This window comes from Suricata suricatta, chromosome 8 (assembly GCF_006229205.1).
Source record: "Suricata suricatta isolate VVHF042 chromosome 8, meerkat_22Aug2017_6uvM2_HiC, whole genome shotgun sequence".
In the NCBI taxonomy this organism is placed as follows: Eukaryota; Metazoa; Chordata; class Mammalia; order Carnivora; family Herpestidae; genus Suricata; species Suricata suricatta.
The window spans coordinates 25,444,357-25,466,944 of record NC_043707.1 but is presented as its reverse complement, the minus strand read 5'-3'; the positions used below and the strand labels follow the sequence as shown (position 1 = coordinate 25,466,944).

The following is a 22,588-nucleotide window of genomic DNA, read 5'->3' as shown; positions in this document are numbered from 1 at the left end:
CGTGTTAGCCTGGGGAAGTGACAGGTGCAGGAACTGTGTACTTCTTTCTTCACTGGGTGGTGGCTTTTCTTCTCAAAAACTGTTGAGACTTCTGATGGGTCATATGAGCTGTGAAGGGCACAAGGAGGCTAGGAGGGAAAGGGGGTGCTTAGTGGACCCCAGATAATTGTACCTATGACTCCAAGTCTGCTGAATTTAAGACAGAATTGCAGGCCAATATATTTGTTGAGCTTGACCTAATCCTTTGGGTTTTATCTGATGTTTGTTTTCCCACTAGTAGCAGTATATACCTTTCATCTGCCTTTACACAGTCAAACAAGTGTCTAATATTGGGTAGTCTTTCTTTCTTTCTTTCTTTCTTTTTTTTTTTTTTTTTGAGAGAACAAGAGCAAGAGAATCTTAAGCAGGCTCTATGCTCAGCAGGGAGCCCAACATGGGGCTCAATCTCATGACCCTGGGACCATGGCCTGAGCCAAAATCAAGAGTCGAACACTCAACTGACTCAGCCACCGAGGCATGTCTCTTTTCTCTTTTTTGGCACTAAACCTAATCAAGCCTTAGGCTGCAAGGAGACTCTGAGAGTCACCAAGGCCATTTCCGGTTGGCAGGAGAGGGATGCTCCATACCCAACAGGCTTGAACTAACAAATCAGGCATAAAATAAGCAGCATGTTAGCCCTATACCAGCTTTACTGGAGCAGGGAATGTGTGCTTAGTATCTTCTGCTTCTTTTTACCTCATTGTCAGAATGGGGCCGCTGTCCACAAGGTAGATCATGAGGGGGCACAGGAGTGGGGGTTAGGTGGAGGAGGATACTTGCGATTTTGTAGTGTTCAAACAAAAAGAGAAAACCAGGCTCTTGGTCTGTAGACTTCACAACTGATTTCCATCATGTGATGTTACGGTTTTATTGATAGAAATTCTAGCCAGGGTGTGAGCAGTGAAGTCACATTTATTGGTCAGAAGCCATAGGTTTATGAGCTTTCAGTAGGCTGTGTTTTTCCAATACCCTGGCTGTTCTTACAGGGTAACTGATATATGTTAATGAATAAATAGCATATTAATTACTGCAGTCCATATTATAAATACTTAAACCTCAGAATGGATATACTGCATGGGTAGAGCACATGTTAAGACTTTTCAGGTGTTGGGTTTATTTTATTTTTCTAGCACTGGTATTTCTCTCTCTTTTTTAAATGTTAGTTTTATTTGGCAGAGAGAGAGCAGGAGCTGGGGGGAGGCCGAGAGGGAAGGAGACAGAGGATCCTAAGTAGGCTCTGTGCTCAGAGTGGAGAGCCTGACATGGAGCTCCGAACTCCCAAACCATGAGATCATGACCTGAGCTGACGTCGGTTGCCTAACTGACTAAGGAGCCCAGGCGCCCCAGCACCAGTATTTCTTGAATGTTGTTCATATCTCTGTCTACTTCTTTATGACAAAATGTTCTCACTTCTCTTTTCTCAAGTGTTTTATTCTGTGAGATGTCTGTCTTCTTTTACACTCCCTCACTCCTCTAGCTAAGAAGAATTGTAATAACAATAACTACAAACATTTACTGCATGCTTACCTATGTACCAGATACTGTGCTAGTTACTTTTATTTGCACCTTTTCATTTGCTGTTAACAGTCCTGAGGCAGTTTTCATCAGCAGTTTAGAGATGAGGAAACAGCCTGTGTTACTCTTTCCCTCTCTGATTCTAAAGTCAGCCCTTCTCTTCTGGCTGAGCTTGTGACTTCCTGCTCCCGTTCAACAACTCGAGCTCACTGAGATTTACGTTTGCTGCTGGACCTTGTGGGTGCTGGCCCTTCGAACGGTGTTCTGCTGAAGATCTAACACCTGCGGCCCCTTCATGGAGATATCATGGCAGGTGTACTACTTGGCCAGAGAGCGTCACACCTGGAAGGCTGCTCATCATGGAGGATGCTTGGAAGAAACAAGGAGCCGAGGCCGTGAATCTGTCCTCCGAGTGATGGGCATGTGGGACGCCCATGCTGGGACAGTGCATATGTGGCTCTCTCTCCTTGTGGTTGCAGAAAATCCTCACATTCAAGATTCATTAGCTTATGTTACCGATTGAAAGGCTTTCCTTAAAACCCACCAATTATAAAGGTTTAGTGTGCCAGTGATTTGGAGCAAAACAGCCTGTGTATTGGGTAGGTTTGTGGATGTGTAAAGCTGTTTGAAGCTTTCTAAATGCACATTGGTTGTGTCCTAGCAGGAGGGACTCACAGGTTGCGTCCGTGTCACTCATTTAATCTTCCCTGTGCCACCTTTTATTGTTACTTAAGAGCGAAAACTCATCTATATTTTAGGTGGATGCTCTTGTTTCTCAACCTGATAGCAGGATAGGGTACCTATCCCATCTCGTCATATTTCCTTCCATCAGCTGCAAAGAAAATGACGTCTAGTAGGATCCATTAAGTGTTTGCTGATCACATAGTGGTGGGTGTTTAGCTCGGTGCCTCACACACGGAAACTGCTGGTAGCCATTCTGCTGAGCGTGCTAATGGGGCTGTCTTCACTCTTCTTTGTTCGGAGTTTGGAAACGCTGAATCTTTCTGCTCAGAGTAAAGTACAGACTCCTTTTCCTTATTCTAACAGAACTTAATGTGAGTATTACAATAGTGATCTTTCTCCATGAGAACAAGCAGAGGTTAGCAGGGAGGGTGGCTGGACTGCCATGGGCGTTAGAGAGAAAAGCAAGAAAGAACACAAATGGGACCCCCGTAAAAATTGCAAGAAAAGACCTTGAAATAAGGGAAAGAAAGAAAACAAAAAACTGAAGATATAATGACCACGAAAAACAGAATGGAATGGATTAATTATTCATGAATTATCTTTACTATGTTTTTGATTTTATCGTTCAGGTGACAGAGGAGAGAGCTCTTGGACCTGCTTTGGTGTTTCTTTTCTTCTTCTTTTTTACATTTTAAAGAATGTTTATTTTTATTTAGAGAGCATTAGCAGGGGAGGAGCAGAAAGAGTGGAAGAGAGAATCCCAGGCAGGCTCTGTGCTGTTGGTGCAGAGCCCGACTCAGGGCTCACACCCATGAACCAATGAGATTATGACCTGAGCCGACGAAGTCAAGAGTCAGATGACTAACCACGTGGGCCACCCAGGCATCCCTGGCCTGCTTAGGGATTTCAATATTGGTCATTTTCCTACAAGGAAATTCTATAACTCCTCTTCCCTGGTGGCTCTGCCTTTCATCCTCACTAAGGCCTTTTGTTTATTCTTTCTCCTCCGGGTGCCGAGAAGCTCTGCTGCTCCTTATTTCTTTGCTCTTTTACATTGCCCTACTTGAGAAGCTTTCATCTGAGAAAAGATTTCAGAAGTAAAAACACAAAATTTGGAAAACACGAGTAGGACAGATAGAACTCTTGATAGAAAGTCTGTCTGATCGGATGAGTGTTCATGAGCTTTTTGCTTCCTCTCTGAGACCCTTTGTTTTTCCCACGAGTCAGCTGAAAACATCTCTCAGGATTCTCTGTGCTCGCGTATTATTGTATTTTCAATAAAGGATGATCTGTAAGAATGAAAGAAAGGGAGAAGTAGGTAATACACATATCTGCTCCATTCCCTGTTCTGGGTACTTCATTTACATTATCTCGTTTAATCCTCCTAATGAGCCTCTTTTTTAGGTGTAGAAACTGGGGCTCAAGGTGATCATTACTTCTTGGGAGGTACGGGGCATCCCGTGTGCTCCTTCAGCACACCGGGATATTGTGCTGGGAGCCATACCAGGATACAGTGGAGAAAACAAAAATATAAAATGGGAATATATGTTGAGAATCGCTTCATACGGGCTTCTACTCAAATGTAATAATTTAAGAGGGGCCCTGACTACACTCTATAAAACCCTGTCCATATTCTGCTCTGTTCCTCGCTCTAGTTTGTCATAGCACTTGTCACTATTTGTCACCAACCCAGACCTAGAGTTCAGGGCCCATGAGGCAAGGTTGGTGCCCTGTTCACTGCTTTATCCCCAGTATCCCGAGTAATGTGTAGTCCAGTGATGCTCAAAAATTGTTGACTGGACAGAGATTATAGAAAGTCCAAGAAAATTCTAAAGGTTGGGGTTATTACTAGAAACTGAATTTATGGTTTTGCTGTTTTCCTTTTGGTTTTCAAAACCACAATGCGTGTTGTTCATATGTGTAATGAGGGCGTGCAGTATTTGTCATTGTTACGGGAACATGGCACCTTGGGCAGTCTCACTGGTGAGCACGTGTGGCCCATGGCACTTGTAGCAGTGGGCGAGGGGACACTTTGTTGGGAACCGAGAAGCAATTCTCACCCTCTTTAGAAAGTTAGGTTAACACTGTCTTCCCAATAAAAGGTACGTACTTTCTCATAGATGCTCATTGTAAGACTCATGATCCTCATCTCTGTGCATTTTGCAGTTTGCAGGAATGAAGCAGAAATGAGTCTCAGGCGCTTTTCCTTCAGAGCAGTGACTCTGATCTCTGCCTCAGCAAGTGCTTTGTGCCCTCAGTGAAAGGTTCCCTCTCCTTCCACTCTCAGCTTCTCTTTGGTCTTACAAGTATCAACAAGGTTTGGCAAACCTCGGGCTCACCTGGTGTGCAGCAATGCACTTTTTAGTGCATTCGCTGGCCGGAACTTTACTCACTCCGCTATTGTCTTTGTCCAGCACAGACCACACTTCTTCTCCCCTTGCCCTCCCTTGGCAGAGAGCACCGTGGGCAGCTGTGCGTGCAGCCCACCTCCTGGGCCAGCGTATGTGGGAAAGGAGGCCTAGAAAGTACTAACTTTTACTCCATGTTCCCTGCACTGCTCCTGACTCCTACTCCTGGCATACTCTATGCTCAATACAACTATTTTCTAGTTACTAGTACATAGTTTCAGGAATAGCAGACACTTAGCGCCCATGAGCTCCCACCCACTTGTTACTTAGACAAACGACTGAGGCCCAGGGAGAGTCTTGCCCAAGACTTGCCTTTTGGGCAAGGACTGTCTTGTTCACTTTTATGATGTCCATGCCTAACAGAGCATGTGCACGTAACAAGTGCTCAGTAACCATGTTTGCATTTTTCAAGGTCACACAGGGAGCGATTGCAGAGCTAGAACTTAGACCTGAGTCTCCTGGTTATTTGTCTGTTGTCATTTCCACAATTATCTCATTGTGGTTTCAATTGGGGAGTGGGCTTTCAGTCTTTTAAAACACAATTACCTTTGATTTCACGTCGGTAAACAAATGGCAGCTGCCTCCCACCGGCCTGGCTGCAGTTCCACTGCTGAGCAATCCTAGAAACCGACACTAGTAACCATCCTGCTAAAAGGAGGACTCTTCTGCTCACATGATATCCTGGCCGTGTCCAAAGTGTAATATTTAATTGCATTTTCTTAATCTTTACCACTGTATTGCTAAGCTTTCTAATACCTTCAAAATACCAAATCTCAGGCTTATCCTAATTAAAGAATCTCAATTTAATCCATATTGCATGACAATTCAATTTGTTGATTGCTTTTTCTCCCCCTCTTTGTGAAATTCCCGTCAAATGTATTAATTCAACATGATGAATCCTGTATTCAACCCACTGGAGTGAATAATTAAAATTAGCTGATAAAACTTTCAGCAGAATTACTTTGTGAAATTGCTGAACAGATGTGTCATTTTAATGAAAATCCACAGACAAGCTCCTTCTCCCCCTCGGCAGGATAAAAATATTATCCCCTCGGCACATACTTAATTTGGTGGTAAATACACTCGGAGCGATTGCTGGAAGGGAAGAAAAAGCAACTTGTCACACTTAGTAACTTGATTTTTCCCCAGCATGCAGTAACAGCTATCTACAGTAATTCATAGTGCTCTATTGTTGCTGCAAGTCCCAAAGAGAACTTATTAAAATGCAATAATCTCCTATTTAAACAGAAACAATAACCATTAAATTTCCTGTGGATCCAAAATTGAGCACAAGCCCCATCTGGTAAGAGTGATTAGAGGCCTGATGAGGGAATTTAATTTGCAACATTCAAAGACTAAATCTGAGCAGATCTTGTCACCTGGGACTTGAGTGCTGCTTGCCGTCTTCTTAAAAATCTCGACCTAAACTGAAAATGGAATGTAGAAGTGAAAATGTTACCCATGGGCCGCCCCCGACAGGATTGCGTTTCATTATGTCTCGGGCAGGCCCTGCGAGCCGAGGGGGTTTCCGGGCCGTCCACCTTGGCTGGCTGTCACGGCCTTGCGCGGCGGCCGTGGCCAGTGCTGCCCCCTCCCGTGCTCCCTGCGCGTCCTCCTGTGGCCGGCCCTCTGCGCCACGGTCAGGTCGGCTTCTCCCACCTCGTTTCCGTCCCTCTGCCTGGCCCAGCCCTCCCCCATCTCCCCAGCCCTACTCTTGCCCGTCCAAGGAGCCGGCCTCTCGCAGCAGGCATCTGTCGGCAGCATGCGCGCTGTGTTGTGTTTTAAGACAGTAGACCGTCTCGCCTTCCTTTTTTTGTCTTGTTTTGTTTTGAAACCTTGGGAGAGAGTTAAAATTTGTGGCTTGTCATTAGTAAACACAAATTGTCATGTTCCTCCTCTCAGTTCTTCTCTCACACACCTTCTTCCTTATTTATATGGCTTTCTAAGCTGCAGAGACCAAGGTGCCCGTGCACGGGCCACCAGAAAGGTGTGCGCCTGTGCGCCTACACCGCTCGCATGCCCACATGCTCGTTTGTGTGGCGTCAGGCCTGATCAGACAGTAGCGTGTCACAGCTGACAGTGTATCAGTTAGAAGAAACCCCTAGTGAAGTGTGTGCTTTCAGGAGTAGAGCTCTTGTTGGCTGTGAGGTCACTTGGCCAGAGGGAGGCAGTTAGCCATATGAGATTCCTGCTCTTTCTTTGTTCAGATACAGAATCTGGTATGGTGGCCGTTATCTGAACTTCAGGAATCTCCTCAGTCATCAGTCTCCCCTCAATTTTCCATGGACTTTCTGCCTCCCTCCCCTTCCAGTGTCCTCTGCAACCCCCAGGACGCTGGGCAGGTCACATCCAGATAAACCCATCCACTAGGACGCATTAACTGCACCTTTTTCCAGGCCCTGGTATCTATTCTGATTCATAATTTGTTTTTTGAGAGATTGTTTTTCAAATCTTTTCTGTAGTGTAAAGAAACAAGATTATAAAGAACCAGCCCTGGGGTGCCTGGCTGGCTCAATTGGTTGGATGTCCAATTCTTGATTTTGGCTCAAGTCACCTTCTCACAGTTCGTGGGATCAAGCCCTGTGTCAGGCTCTGTGCTGACAGCATGGAGCCTGCTTGGGATTCTCTCTCCTCTCTCTGCCCCTCCCCTGCTCGCACCCACTCAAGCACGCAGAAACACACACACCGACTCTCTCTCTCCCTCTCTCAAAATAAATAAATAAACATAGGAACCAGCCCCAGGATATAATTAGGGGCGATGGATAGCTCCATCCCATGAACCATACCACTTTGGGATTCTTGAGTAATAAATTGTGTTTATTGAGCACCTACCACCTATAAGGCAATGTTCTCACAAATTGTGGAGAAACCGAGAAGTTGGAGGTCCCATCTCTTCTGTCTGTATTTACATATAGTTGGGAAAGTAGGACATAATCATGTGAATGTTAATGCTATGGCTTGAACAGTGGTAGGTAAGGGATCATTGGGCTGGATGGGATTAATGAATCACTGAACAGTGTAATCAGAGCTATGAATGCAGAAGAAGAAAGAGATGATTGGGGACTGGTGTAGTTCATAGAGGCTGCCTGAGCTGTCTGGCCTAAACTGTGCTGTTCCTAGCAGCCAGAATCTCCCAGCCACAGTCACCAAGGAGGAAAGGTGCTCAGCCAGAGAAGGAGATTTAATGCAACACAGCTAGGCTCACTAGGGTGCATCTTGCAGACCCTCGGATGTAATCTGTTAACTAGTAGCAATGACTTTGATGTCAGACACGTCTGGCTGTGAATGGTCCCTGAATCACCCTTCCGTTCTTTGCGAAAGTTTTTTAACTTTTGGAGTGCAAATTTCCTTGATTGTAAAATAGTGTTTAATAATAGATATGTCAGATGATTTCCATGAGGATTTTGTAATGTGCCTGGCATATGGAAGGCACTAGATAAATGATGTCAGTGTACTTATAACCTTGGGGGCAGAAGGAGTGAATTAAATACAGAACAAGGTCTGAGGACTCTTGCTGTGCTTCCCTCCCCCTCCCATCCAGGGTTACTGACGTCATTCCAGAAACTACCCTTCATGAAGTTAGTTCAGACCTTTGTGTCTCCATCTGTAGGCTATACTTGGTTTATCTACTCAAGAATTGCTTTCATTTTTGGTATTGACTATATGACCCTCTGACTTTATATAGTATATGCAACATGATAACTTAAGATAATAAATATTGAAATGCAAAGAAAACACTGGAAAGGGGGGCACCTGGGTGGCTCAGTCAGTTAAGCCTCTGACTTCGGCTCAGGTCAGATCTCACATTCATGGGTTCGAGCCCCACGTCAGGCTCTGTGCTGACAGCTAGCTCAGAGCCTGGAGCCTGCTTCTGGTTCTGTGTCTCCTTCTCTCTCTGCCCCTCCCCCTCTCATGCTCTGTCTCTGTATCAAAAATAAATGAACCATTAAAAGTTATTTTTAAATAAAAAAAAGAAAACACTGGAAAGAAACAGTGGAAAGACATATCAAAACATTCACAGTGGCTAGTTCATGGAATTGTTAGTGACTAGTTTTATCCTGTTTGCTTTAAGTCTATATAATCTTTTAATACAGAATAAGAGTTTCAATACAATAGCTTCCTGTTAAAGTACCTTTTCAGTCAGGACTGTGAAATTAGAAGCCAAAGAAAGAAAGAAACGTGAGGACCTAATTCACACTGGATTTTGGAGAGCAGTAGTGAGGTAACTGCATCCAAAGCTTAAGTCCTTGCTGTCTAGAAATATTTACTAGTAACCCCCGAGCACCATGGCATCGGAGAATTCATAACGTCCATGGCATTGTGAAGCCTGAGTAATTAGGGGAAGCCTTCCCAGCCAGGCTTTACGGCCCCCTCTAGCTCTTGATCACTGGGAAGATCATGGTCCTGAATTCTGAATTGAGACGAGTCCTCTGTGACAAATGGTTTATTTTTTTATTAGTGTTGGGCCCCTCTGATACACACTTGCCCTATCCAGTTGGATTTGTACATAAGATTCTAGACCACAAAAATAGAATAAAGGTGTATAATGGGGAAAACAACACATACCATTTTGATTTTTTAGGTCATTCAGTGTTTTAACACGATGCACTTTCCTTGTTTTAAAGCTAATTCTGTCCCTGAGAGGTTCAATATAAAAGATCTTATTTTTAGCCATACACTGTAGCTATATATAAATGTTCTGTAAAATATATCCCCCAGATAAAAGTGCTTATTACTTTTTTGAAGTTTTTTAAAACCTTTCTTTTGGTAAATAAAAGTCTTTCTGGCTTTGATGTGACTATTATACCCTGGTTTGGGTTCTCTCTCCATTCCTTCATCCCCAGCCCCTGTGGGACCCCTGTATGAAAAATGGGAGGGGGGAGAAGCATGGATTCCTTAATAAGTCCCAAAGGTAATCAAAAGAAAGAAATGCAATATGAACAAACTCACAAAATATTCTTGTGCTTCTTTGGGGAATACTTAATGCACATAAGGTCAGGCCTTTGTAATGTTAATTTCAGAGTTGTAGGGAAAAAAAGGCATCATTCTAAAGAGTAATGTTGCTCTCTTTGAAAAAAAAAAAAAAAGCTTTGATTTACAGAGAAAGGCTGTTGGAACACACCTGCGTTACGCCAGTGCTTGCGGGCCTGGAGGTGCCGGCGCTGCTGGCTGGACGAAATGTTCTGTGTAGGATGTTTGGGGCACTTGGCGGAGGCTGAAAGAAGCCTGTGTTCCTGCAGTCACAGCAGCTCGTCCAGTGTGGGCACGGCAGCCCTCCTTCTTGAGGTGTGTTGGTCCTGGGTGGGGGGGAGGACAGTGTAGCTCAGGGCAAGCGCAGGTGCCCCCTGTCTCTAAGGCCGGCATTAAGGAGCGGTCTGGAGACACGGCATAGGTGTAGTTCCTTCGGCGTCTTTTGGTTGCGGTGACCAGACGCAGATGCCCTGACTTCCTTCACAGGTGGTGCCTTGTCACCACACTGTGAGCCTCCTCTGTGCTTCGTAGAGCAGATCCTATGGGTCGGAAGGATGCGAAGCCTCTGACCCACACTCCCAAACTCATTCCCGGGTAATGGTCATCTGGTCGATACTGGACAGTTGCCAGGGACTATCATTCTGTTGTTTTCAGTGGCCATTCATTCCATCCTGGCTCCCTCTCTCCTCTCCTTCCATCCCTACCTTCTTCCACATGTATGTTCCCTTCTCTCTCTGTAACTTCTCGTGGACTGTATACTCCTGTTTTGGGTTATACAAATCAGATAAAGTTTTTACATTAAATGTAATTAAACAATTAAAATTAAACATGAACACCCTCTGGGGCGCCTGGGTGGCTCAGGGGGTTAAGCGTCCGACTCTTGATTTTGGCTTCGGTCATGATGTCATGGTTATGATATCAAACCCTGCATTGGCTCAGACCTGAGGGTGGAGCCTGCTTGGGATTCTCTCTCTGGCTCGCTCTCTCTCACACGCTCTCTCTCAAATTAAATAAATATGTAAAGTTAAAAAAAATACAAACACCTTCTACAAAGTGCCTGACATACAGTATACATAGCTCCGTTAATTTCTTCCTACATTTCTTGCTTTTCAGAACTGGCTATAGCTCTCCATGTAGGTAGGGTCTGCTTTGCCAACTTCTTATTATTAAGGAATGAGGAAAAAAAGAAAGAGCAAAAGGGGAGGAATGCCGGGCTTTTTCTGGAGGAGCCAATATATGGAAATTACCCTTGTTTCTTCTCCAAAGTAGTAAAGGTCACAGCAGTAGCTGCAAAACCCGTAGGCTGCCTACCGCCTTCCACACATTCAGCATTACTATTCTTGCCTATTTTACCCTTAGGCATCCTTTATTTCTTGCACAGATGGTCTCACTCAGGCCTAACAAAATGTTTTAAGCTTTGCATAAATTAAAACAAGAGGTCTCTGAGTACACGAGTACAACTTTTTTTTAACTTGAAAACAACTATGCTGGCATCTTCTACAAAATTACAGCCTCAAGCCAGGTTTCCATAATCAGTTTTCCTTAAAAAAAAGCAAAGGAGGGGGAGAATGCATTAGTGTATGTATGTATGTACCAAACGCAGAAGTGACTCTAATCAATGGTTATGTGGCTTTTATGCTGTTCAGTGTTCCTCTGAAGGTTAGGCACGTACGTGTGGTGATTCAGCTTGAAAACAGTAGGTTTGGAAGTATTTGGAGGGGGCGAGGATTTCTGGGTTACTCCATTAGCTCAGTGCATGATAACTGGTGAGACATTAAGGCCGCAGGATCTCCCTCCTAGACCTGTTTACTATATACCACATCACCTGGGCTCATCCAGGCTAAGTTACACTGTGGTTGAAAGAAAGTGGTGAGTCAGCCCTGAACGAGAATGTCTCTGTTGCTCCCAACTTTGTTACAGCCTGTCCCGGAGCGATGACACACAGCACATCTCATTCTTAACTGGGAGATCATGAGTATGATCTTCTAGAGACATCGCCTTTCTTTAGATTTAGATCACATCAACAAAAGGGTGATGCTACATATTTTTTCTACTCTATTTATCTACTCTAAACAGGGTTGACTCATTTACTTTTACTTATTTTTAGGAGCTTATTTAGGAAGAGAGAGAGATGAGCAGGGAAAGGGCAGAGAGACAGAGACAGAGACAGGAGAGAATCCCAAGCAGGCTTTTCACTGTCAGCTCAGAGCCCGGTGTAGGGCAGGGCTTGATCCCATGAACCGTGAGATCATGACCTGAGCCGAAGCCAAGAGGCAGACGCTTAACCAACTGAGCCACTCAGGCGCCCTGGTTGACTCATTTAATTGACCATGACTTGTAATGAAGCTTATTATAAATTGATGAGCTTTGGAGCACCTGGGTGTCTCAGTCAGTTGAGTGAGCATCCAACTTCGGCTCAGGTCATGATCTTGCACTTCGTGAGTTCGAGCTCTTCACTGGGCTTGCTGCTATCAGTGCAGAGCCTGCTTTGTATCCTCTGTCTCCCTCTCTCTGCCCTCCCCTGCTTGCACTATTAAAAAATAAATAACACTATAGGAATATTTTTTAAAAATTGATGAGATTTGGTTCACTTTTGAGGCATTAGACTGCACTGGCCCTTACATTTCACCAGGATAATAGTAGTCAGAGAACCTGCCATGTATGGAGTTCCTACTTTGTATCAGGTATTATGTAAGTTATTTTTGTATTCATTATTTATCATATTATAGGCCCATTATAGAAAAATTGGAAAACACAGAAGAATATAAGAGGAAAAATTTATCTATTATTTCTTTATTTTTCACAGTTAACATTTTCACACATTGTCTCCTGATTTTTCTGCATTTCCTTACATAGTAGTGCTCATACAGAGCTAGATTGTACTGTAAATATTATGCTAGATATTATATCTACCTTTTTCACTTAATAACATAAGCCTTTCCTATTATTAAGAAGTCTTTGGCTGCCTGGGTGGCTCAGTTGGTTAAGTGTCCTGTCCGGCTCCTGGTTTCGATCTGGGTCATGATCTCACGGTTCGGTTCATGAGCTCAAGCGAGTCCCATATCAGGCTCTGCCCTGACAGTGGGAGGCTGCTTGGGATTGTCTCTCTCACTCTTTCTCTCTCTCTACCCTTCTCCAAGTCTAAAAATAAATAAACATTTAAAATATTTTAAATCAAGTCTTTGTTAAAATCATACTGTTTTTAAAATTAGAGAGACCCATGCAGAATCAGGTAATGCCACCTAGGACGCATAAACTACCTTTAAATATGAATCCAATCCTGATAAAATCTAGTAGCCAATCCATGTTCTCTTGTAACAAAGAGAATGTTTTCCTGTGTTACAACATTTCCTAGGAATCTTTTCAAAAGAATTGAATGGTCTGAATGCTCAGTTCCTTGGGTTCTTGAGTTTCTCATCCCTTAAAAGAACACGCTGTATACACAGTCCTGTGAATAGCTCAGGGGAAGCAAGAACACCTGTCGTGAGAACATGCCCACTTGGCACCATCTTCCTCAATAGGTAGACCTTAGGGTGTTTTTCATTCCAGTGTGATTCTACATAGATTCTACCTGTGTTCATGACCACTTGGATCATGTAAAAAGTAGTACATTTTCCATAAAATGAAGTGTTTTGAGCCTTCTCTTTGGCCTTGAACTGTTTATAAACCTAAACTTAATTGTTAGAAATAAGCACAAGACTGCCTAGAAGGAACACATTATTTTGAAAACTTTTGACAGAGCAGCTTTATCCAGGAAGGTAAATCCTCTTTTGAAGAATATGTTAACAAGTTACTGCTAATAATGTAACAAACACTCGTTAGCCTCTGGTTAAGAAGTCATGGTAAAGGGGTGCTTGGGTGGCTCGGTTGGTTAAACATCCGACTCTTGATTTTGGCTCAGGTTACGATCCCACAGCCTGCAAGATCGAGCCCTAAGTGGGGCTCTTCACTGACAGCAGGGAGCCTGCTTGGGATTCTCTTTCTCCCTCTCTCTCTCTCTCTGCCTCTCCCCCACTCTTTTGCACGTTCTCACACTCTCTCAAAATAAATAGATGTGAAAAAAAATGGAAAGTGCTCTCAGGGTTATTTTTCCTGCTCATTGGTTCCTGAGAGTCAACTGTGTCCTTGTATACATGCCTATTATGATGTGTTCATTTTCATTGTTCCACAGTTTACATATCCTTTCTGTCAGTAGGCCAAGTTCAGGATAGGTTGTTTCCAGTCTTGAACTGAGACAGACAGTGCTATAGGACTGTTCTTTGTCATGTCTCCTGAGACATACTCTTGAATTTTTCCTAGGATTAAAATTGCTGGGATTGAGGGTATGCACCTAGTGAACATAAGTGGATAATACCAAGTTAATGTCAAAGCTAATTATGTGAATTTCTACTCTCACTAGTTGAGTAAGTATCTTACAGTTGTTATTTTCTTTTTATTTCTTAGAGAGAGAGAGGGAGCAGGGGAGAGGGGCAGAAGAGAGGGGGCAGAGAGAGAGGGAGAGAGAAAGAGGTTGAGATTGAGAGAGAATCCTAAGCAGACTCCACACTCAGGACAGAGCCTGACATGTGGGATTTGATACCACAACCCTGGGAACCTGAACTGAAATCGAAAGCTGGATGATCAACTGACTGAGCCACCTAGGCCCCGCATTGCTGTTTTACATCCTTACCAGTACTCATACTGCCGGACCGAACTTTTTGCCAGCAGTATGGGCATGGAATAGGTGTGTGTGTGTGTGTGTGTGTGTGTGTGTGTGTGTGTGTGTGTGTGTAACTTCCTCATTATGGTTTTAACTTTTTTTTTTTTTTTGCCTCTTCTGACACTTATTTCTGAGCTTGCATCTTTTGATCTTCTGTCCATGTTTCTCTATTGATGATGGACTTTTTTTATTCACTTATAAGAGTACTTTATATATTTTGATCACAACTCCTCTGTGAGTACTGGATGGTGTAAATTATTTGCTATATTGTAGGTTCTCTTTTTTTATTTATGGTGTCTGTTGATAAACAGAAGCTCTTAATTTTAAAATGGTTGAATTTATCAAACTTTTCCTTTATAGTTTGTATTTTTTTTTTGGTATCTTGTTTTAAGAATTTTTCCTCTACTCTGAAGCCCTAAAGGTATTCTGTATTGTTTTCTTAAAAGTTTTCTGGTTTTATCTTTCACATTTAACTAATCCATGTGGAATTAATTTGTACAGTGTTAAATAAGGGTGCAGTTTTATTTTTCTCCGCACGGTGAAGCATCCATATGCCCACAGTGTATTGAAAAGTCTGTTCATTCCTCAGTGATGTGAGGGACCTACTCTATTATAAATTATGTCTTTAGGGCCGCCTGGGTAGTTCAGTCGGTTAAGCATCCAACTTCGACTCAGGTCATGATCTCTCGTGGTTTGTGAGTTTGAGCCTGCAGTTGGGCTCTGTGCGGACAGCCTCTGCCTCCCTCTCTCTGCCCCTCCTCTGCTCATGCTCTGTGTGTGTCTCTCTCTCAAAAATAAATAAACATTGAAAATAAATTAAAAATTAAAAAATAGTCTCTAAGTTTGCATAGGTTTGTTGTTGAGCTTTCTTTTACATTAGTGAATTGACTCATATACCAACACTATACTGTTTTAATTACTACAACTTTTAAGCAGTGGTTGGTATCTTTTACCAAACATACCTCCCGCCCCCCACCCCCACCACCACATGGACATACTCTTTTCAGGGGTGTCTTGGTGATCTTGGCTCATTACTCTTCCATGTAAATTTTAGAATCCACTCATCAAGTCCCAGATCCTCAAGAAAAGTTGAATTTTCATCAATATTGCATAGCCTGTTAGAGAATGTAGAAGGAATTGACATCTTTATGATCTTGGTTCTTATGATTCTTGAATATAATATTTATGTTGATTTATTTAACTTTTTTGCTTTTCCATAAAATCTTATCATTATATTGGTACATTTCTATTAGATTTATTCCTAAGTACCTAATTTTTTTATGTCATTGTAAATGTCATTTTAGAATACTGTGTTTACAACAATTCCACTTCTTGGGATCTACCCAAAATGATTGAAAGCAAAGGTGTGAGCAGATATTTATATACCAATATATATAAATTTATAACAGCACTATTCACAGTACCCAAAAGGTGGAAACAACTAAAATGTCCATTGACTGATGAACGGATAAAAAATATATATAGTATATCCATGTAATAGAATACTATTCAGCCTTAAAAAAAGAGGAACTCTGACATGCTACAAATGAATGAACCTTGAACACACTGTGCTGAGTGAAACAAGATAGTCACTAGGGGTATTAGGGACAAATACTGAATGACAGCACATATATGAGGTGACTAGATTAGTCAAATTCATAGAGACAGAAAGAATGGTAGTTACTGGGGGCTAGGACAGAAAGAAATGAGGAGCTGCTATGTAATGGAAATGGAGTTTTAGTTTAGAGAGATAAAAGAAGTTCTGGAGATGAATGGTACTGGTGGTCACAACATTATCAGTGTCCTTAATGCCACTGGATTGTATGCTGAATGATTAAAATGGTAAATTTTATGTTATGTACATTTTACCACAATAAAAAATTACATGTTCTGTAATTTATTGCTGGTGTATAAGAATGCATTTGATTTTTGTGTATTTATTTTGAATCTAGCAACCTTGCCAAACTTGTTAATTCTGGTAAGTTTTATTCAGCTTCATCCAGCTTCATCCATGACATTTTTATGTAGTCATGTCATATGTATATGATGGCAGTTTTGTTTCTTCTTTTCAAATCTTTTACTTCTATTTCTTCTTTGGGTTTACCCAGTTAGCTAGGAAATTAAGTAAAATGATAAACAGAAATGGTGACGGTAGGATTCCTTGCCGTAATCTTAAGATCCACTTTGAACTTTTCCTATTAAATTGAGTGTATGTTTTTTGTTTTTTTTGTTTTTAGGTAGTCTTTATCAGACTAAAGAAGTTTCCTACTATTTCTAGTTTAAACTTTAACTTTTGCCCTGAATAATTGCTGAATTTTATTATACACTCTCCATATCCACTGAAATACGATTTTCCTCTAATATGTTAGTGTGATAAAATATAATAATTGATTTTCTGATGTTAAATGAGTCTATAATTCCTGAGTTAAACCCAGATTGTTGATGATGTATTATATTTTTCACCTAATGATGGATTCAGTTTTCTAACATTGTACTTAGGCCTTTTCTACTAAGTTCATGAGTAAGATTAATTTTTTCTGAAATTGTCTTTGTGAAGGCTATTATCAAGTTTGTATCAACTTAAGAAAATGAATGGCAGAGTGGAATCACTCCTGCTTTTGCTGTTCAGTAGGATTGACTGGGCCAAAAGAATAGCCAAGTTTTTTCAGGGTAGATAGTAAGTATTCTAGGCTCTGTGAACCACATAGTCTCTGTTACAGGTCCTCAGTTCTGTTATTTGTATCCTGACAGCCGGCACAGGCAATGCATCTCTGAGTGAGTGTGGTTGTGTTTACTTACAAAACTGACGGCAGCCCATATTTAAATCAGGCAACTCCTAATTTAAATCATTTGAGACTGGAATTTCTTCATAAAGATTTGTGTGAAAAATTTCTCATTCCATTTTTTGTTAGACTTTCATTCAAATGTTTTATTCATTCTTGCATCAACTTTAATGTTTTATATCTCTAGTAATGCGTCCACTTCATTGAAGCTTTCAAATTTATTAAAATTTAGATATACTCTGTTACCTTTTAAACATCTGCTTTGTAATTAATTCTCTTTTATTTCTTGCAGTTGTGCTATTTATATTGTTGTTTGTTTTCTCTTGATCTTTCTTGCTAAGAATTTATCAATTGCGTTAGCCTCTTCAAAAAAACAACTTTTTAGCCTTAATTTTCTTCTACATCTATATGCTTCTTTGTGTTTTTAATTTTAGTTTTTGCTTGTGAGTTTACTATTTTTTCCAATATCTTATGTTTAATTTTTATAGTATTGAATTTTAGATGCTATATAGTTAGTTAAGGCTTTATCATTTTTTAAAAATATATTTTAAAGCTATAAATTGTCCTCTATGTACTGCTTTAGCTTCCGTTCACAAATTTTGATATGTCATATTTTTGTTATTGCTTAATTAAACCATCTTTTATTTTTCTCTGTGATTTTTTCTTTGTCCTATATTTAGAAGCGTATTTTTCTTTTTTGTTGTTGTTTTTTAAAAATTATTTGAGAGAGAGTTTGCACATGAGCAAGAGCAGGGGAGGGGCAGAAAGGAGAGAGAGAATCCCAAGTGGGCTCCACACTGCCAGGTCAGAGCCCAATACAGGGCTTGAACCCACAAACCATGAGGTCATGACCTGAGCCGAAATCAAGAGTCAAAGACATAATCAGCTGAGTCACCCAAGTGCCCCAAAAGTGTATTTCTTGATTTCAGATACATGGCTGTTTTCTAGGTATTTTTTTTCTTTCTGTTAATAGAAACATGGTTTGAATGATGCTAATTCTTTGTAGTTTAGTGAGATTTACTTGATGGCCATTATGTTAGTTTCTCTAAGTGATCTGTGATTGTTTGGGAAAATATATAAATCCTACAATTATTGAATAGTGTTATTTAAATGTACAGTAAATCAAGCAGGTTAGTTTTATTGTTGAAATAATATATATTAATATTATTCTGTTTGATGTATCAAGTACTGAGAGAGGTATATTAAAATCTCATGGTGTGATTGTGGGTTGTAATTCTCTCAAATTTTGCCATATGTGTATTTTTATTTTCTTGAGGGTATGAGACATTGCATTAGAATTGCTAGGTCCTCTTGAGGAATAATTTATTATTTTAATGATCTTTTTAATCCATAAGTTTTTTTCTTCAAAGTCTGGTTAGCCTCGTTCTATTACAGCTAGAACAGCATACTTTTATTTCCTGTTTCCCTGATTTTTAAAAATCTCTTTTTATTTGTGATTCTTCCATCTTCTTATGTTAGAAGCGTGTCTCTTAGAAGGACTGCATAGATTGATTTTTTTAAGCCAGTCCAATTTGAAAATCTTTTCTTTACCTGGAGCTTTTTTTAAAAATTTTACTTAAATCCAAGTTAGTTAACACATAGTGAAATAATGACTTCAGTTTAACTAGAGTTTTTAGTCCATTTATGTTCATTGTTATTAATAATAAATTAGAACTGATTTAATGTATTCGATATTTACCATTCTATATATTTTTCTCATTCCTTAGTTTGCTTTGTTTTTTCCTACTTCATTTTTATTTCAGTGATATTAGAAATTATGTACATGATTTCAGTTCTTTTGATGATTACTTTAGAAATTTACATAAACTTACCAATGTCTAAAGCTATTCAGGAGAAGAAAGATACTAATTTTAATACAGGGAGCTTTGAACACCTGAAACCTTTATTGCCCATTCTCCTATTTCTTATGCTGTGTCTTAAATCTGTTTTTTTTAATACCAGCAGATATTAATATTGTTGTGGCTATTATATAGCTGTGATTTGTTTAGATTTGACTACACATGTCCCTATTTTTTACTCTTCATCTTTTTTTTTTTTTTTTTTTTTTTTTTTTTTTTTTTGCATATCACACCTTCCATGTTGGGTCATTTTTATCCTATGTAATATACTATGTATCCTTTCAAAGTTTCTTTACCTCTAATGAAATTTTTCATTCTATTAAATTTTAGGTTGATAATTTTCTTTTAGCACATTGAGGGCATCATGCTAATGTCTTCAAAATTCTATACCTGTGAGATTGAAATGCCAGATGTTGTTTGTTACAACATTGAATGAAGTTTCTTCTTTCTCTGCCTGCTTTTACGTCTTTCTTTGATTTTTAAGTATTCTGGAACTTACTGTTATGCTGCTAGGTATAAACTTCTTTTTGCTTGTCCTGCTTAGAATGTTTTTGCCTTCTTTTGTCTTTGAAATGGTATTTTTCATCAATTTTGGAAAACTTCATCTGAATTTTATTCAAATAATGGGTTATTCTTATTCTCTCTTCTTTTCTTTCAGAATTAAAAATACATGTTTGTTAGATGTTTTTTTTTTCTCTTGTCCATGATTGTTATAGTGTCTGTACTACATTTTGTAAAACCTTGGTTTGTGAGCATAATTCATTCCAGAACATGCCTGTAATCCAACGCACTTTTGTATATCAAAGCAAATTTCCCCACAAGAAATAATGGAAACTCAGATGATTTGCTCCACAACCCAAAAATATTCACGTAAAAATGATTACAGTGCTGTAATATAATACAAAACAATCAAGGAAAATACAGAATATAAGGAAAAATAAGTAAATTAATGTGTACTTACCTTTGAAAACCTTTGTGGCTAGTGTGAGGAAGAGAAGAGAAAAGAGGATATTGTGTACAATGACTTTCACTATCACTAACGGAATCACTGCTATCTCTTGGCTCAATGGAATCTTTTTCTGCATGGGGCCATTGTATACGCTCGCACAGTTGACTGTAGTACAGTACTAGTAAACTGTTGTCATATAGTGTATTTAATATAACTGGCACTTAGGCAGCAGAGGAAAGAAAGGGTCTGTATCTGCAGGCCGCCTGATGTAGAATGAAGCAAAGCATTTCTAACCTTAACTCTTGTCTGCAAAAGCAAAGGACTTTCCACAGGTGCTTTCAAGTGACAAAAACACACTGGTCCCAGTAGTGGTCACCTTCCAGCATTCTGAAAAATCACTGATTTATGCCAAACCCTGTGGCCTGAGACTGAGCACCCAAGCATGAGAAACTACTCACAATCCCTCAGAGAGGGAGAGAGAGAGAGAAAGAGAGAGAGAGGGAGAGGGAGAGAGGAGACAGAGAGAGAGAGAGAACCATTGGCTCAGCTGTGATCATGGAACATCCGGTGTCAGGTACTACTTGTATGAGAGACTCATTTATTAAGTTAAAATTTATTAGAAATGTTTGCTTGTTTTGCAGAACACTCACAGAACAAGTTATGGTAATCCAAGGTTTTACTGTATTTATCTTTCAGTTTGCTAATTGGCTCTTCACTGGTTAATAACCTGTTGGTAAACTTGATTGCTGAGAATTATAATTTTGATTAATATATTTATTTCTATAGGTTTTTTAAATTTGTCATCTCATTTGGAAATAATTTCAAGCTTAAAATTATTATAAGAACAACAACTCTGTGAATTACAACCTATATGATTTTTATTCAAACTTAACTATTGTCATTTTATCCCATTAGCTTTATTATTTGCTTTTAGTCTTTCATGTATGTTCTTTTTCCTGAGACTTTTGAGGGTAAATCCAATACTTTACATTTTGCCCCAGATAATCTAGTTTATTTATGTTAAGAATGGGAATACTCTTTCTCAGTTTATTTACGAACTTCAGTAAATATAACATTGGTGCACTACTTTGGTCTAATTCCCATGTGTATTACAGTTTGTCAGTTGACCTAATATTTTCCTTTATGCTATTTTTTTCTCCTCAACACAAAATACAGTCTAGGGTCGGATATTACAATGAGTTGTCATATCTCTTTTAACCTTCTTTAATTTGGAATGTTTCCATGGTCTTTTAGCGTTGTCATTTTTAGAGAATACAGCCTCCCCTTAATGTACTACATCTTTTACTGAAATAGAATGTTTTTCCTATGGGGGTGTCTGAAGTTTCTTCAGGATTATATTGAGATTAATGCATCTTGGTCTAGAATATTACATAAAGGGTCCTTTTTTTTCTCAGGGTATTATATCTGGAGACCCACAGTATCCATCCTCTCATTGGTGTGATTATTAACTTTGATCATTCAGTCACAATGTCCATTTTTCCCACTGTGAAATTACTGCTTTTTCACACCTGGAACAAGAAAGCGATCCCTGGGACACTTTAAGATCACGTGGCTAGTTTGTTCGTCATTGACATTGCCGCCGGTGTCTAAATCCGTTGGAGATTGATTCCTGCTTGATCCGGGCTTTACCAGGATAGTTGGAAGTGATGGTTTCTCAAACTCCCCTACTCCGTCTGAATTTACCAGTCCTCATTGTTCTAATGTAAACCAAAGCTGCACTTTCCTCCTTTGAAAATAAATTTACGAATTCCTGTTTTCCCCAGCAATCTTAAATTCAATACTTAATTCACACTTAGTTGTTTTCCTACTGAACTATTTTAATACAGTTGCCCCAGATTTGGCCAGTGGTAAATGCATCTGAACCAACTCTCATGTCCTGTGATGTGCTCCTGCCATTGTTAGGAGCACTTGTCTTACTTCACGGCCTATCGAGACGCTGTTTTATAGATATCCTGCCTTAGTCCTGGAGTTCATAAAACAAAGTGCTTTTTTCTTCCCAAAAGTATTGGCTCTCTAAAATTCTTCTTTTTGAAACCTCAAACATAATATTACGTCTAAAATTCCAGTACCTGCAGCATTAGCATTGATTCCTGTATCTGTTCATTGTATCTGCTGACTTTCCCTCATGGTGTTGTGTTTCTTTATTTTTTTAAATTATAAATTTCTCATTTTCTATGGAACTTTATCTGTAATAATCTCTTGACACCTGGGACAAAAACAGCTTTAACAGTCATTTAATTCTTCTATTTCTCTATCAGAACTGCCAATGTGGGACCTTTGTGTAATCTTAGATTGAGGTATTTCAGACCACGACATGTAATTAAGGCTTTAAATCTATATGAGGGTTAGTTTGTCCTTATGAACTATCAGAGGAGTGTTTTTCTCTCACCTGCAATATTTGAGATGGGAAGTTGTCACTGAACTTACTGGAGGGGAAGATAGCTTATTTCCGGTTCAGCTGGCACTGAATATGTAGGCCTCCATGCCCAGCTCTGTGGGGACGTCTCCTATCAAGTTTCTGGCCTCAGGTGGGCCCTGTACTTTCTTCTTGATCCCTGGCTTTGTGAGGACTTGAAACCAAGGTTAAAATTCAGCATAGTTTGGTAAATACTCTTAAGGCCAAAACTAGAAACTTTTGTTTTCTTAGCTCTGCTTTTGGC

The 22,588-nt window shown here is 40.0% G+C and overlaps 1 protein-coding gene across 1 annotated transcript in view; it reads left to right on the top strand.

The window, feature by feature from the left end:
• Nucleotides 1–22,588, top strand: part of AUTS2 (activator of transcription and developmental regulator AUTS2) — a 1,101,201-nt gene that overhangs the window by 598,001 nt on the left and 480,612 nt on the right. The gene's annotated exons all lie outside the window — the stretch shown is intronic.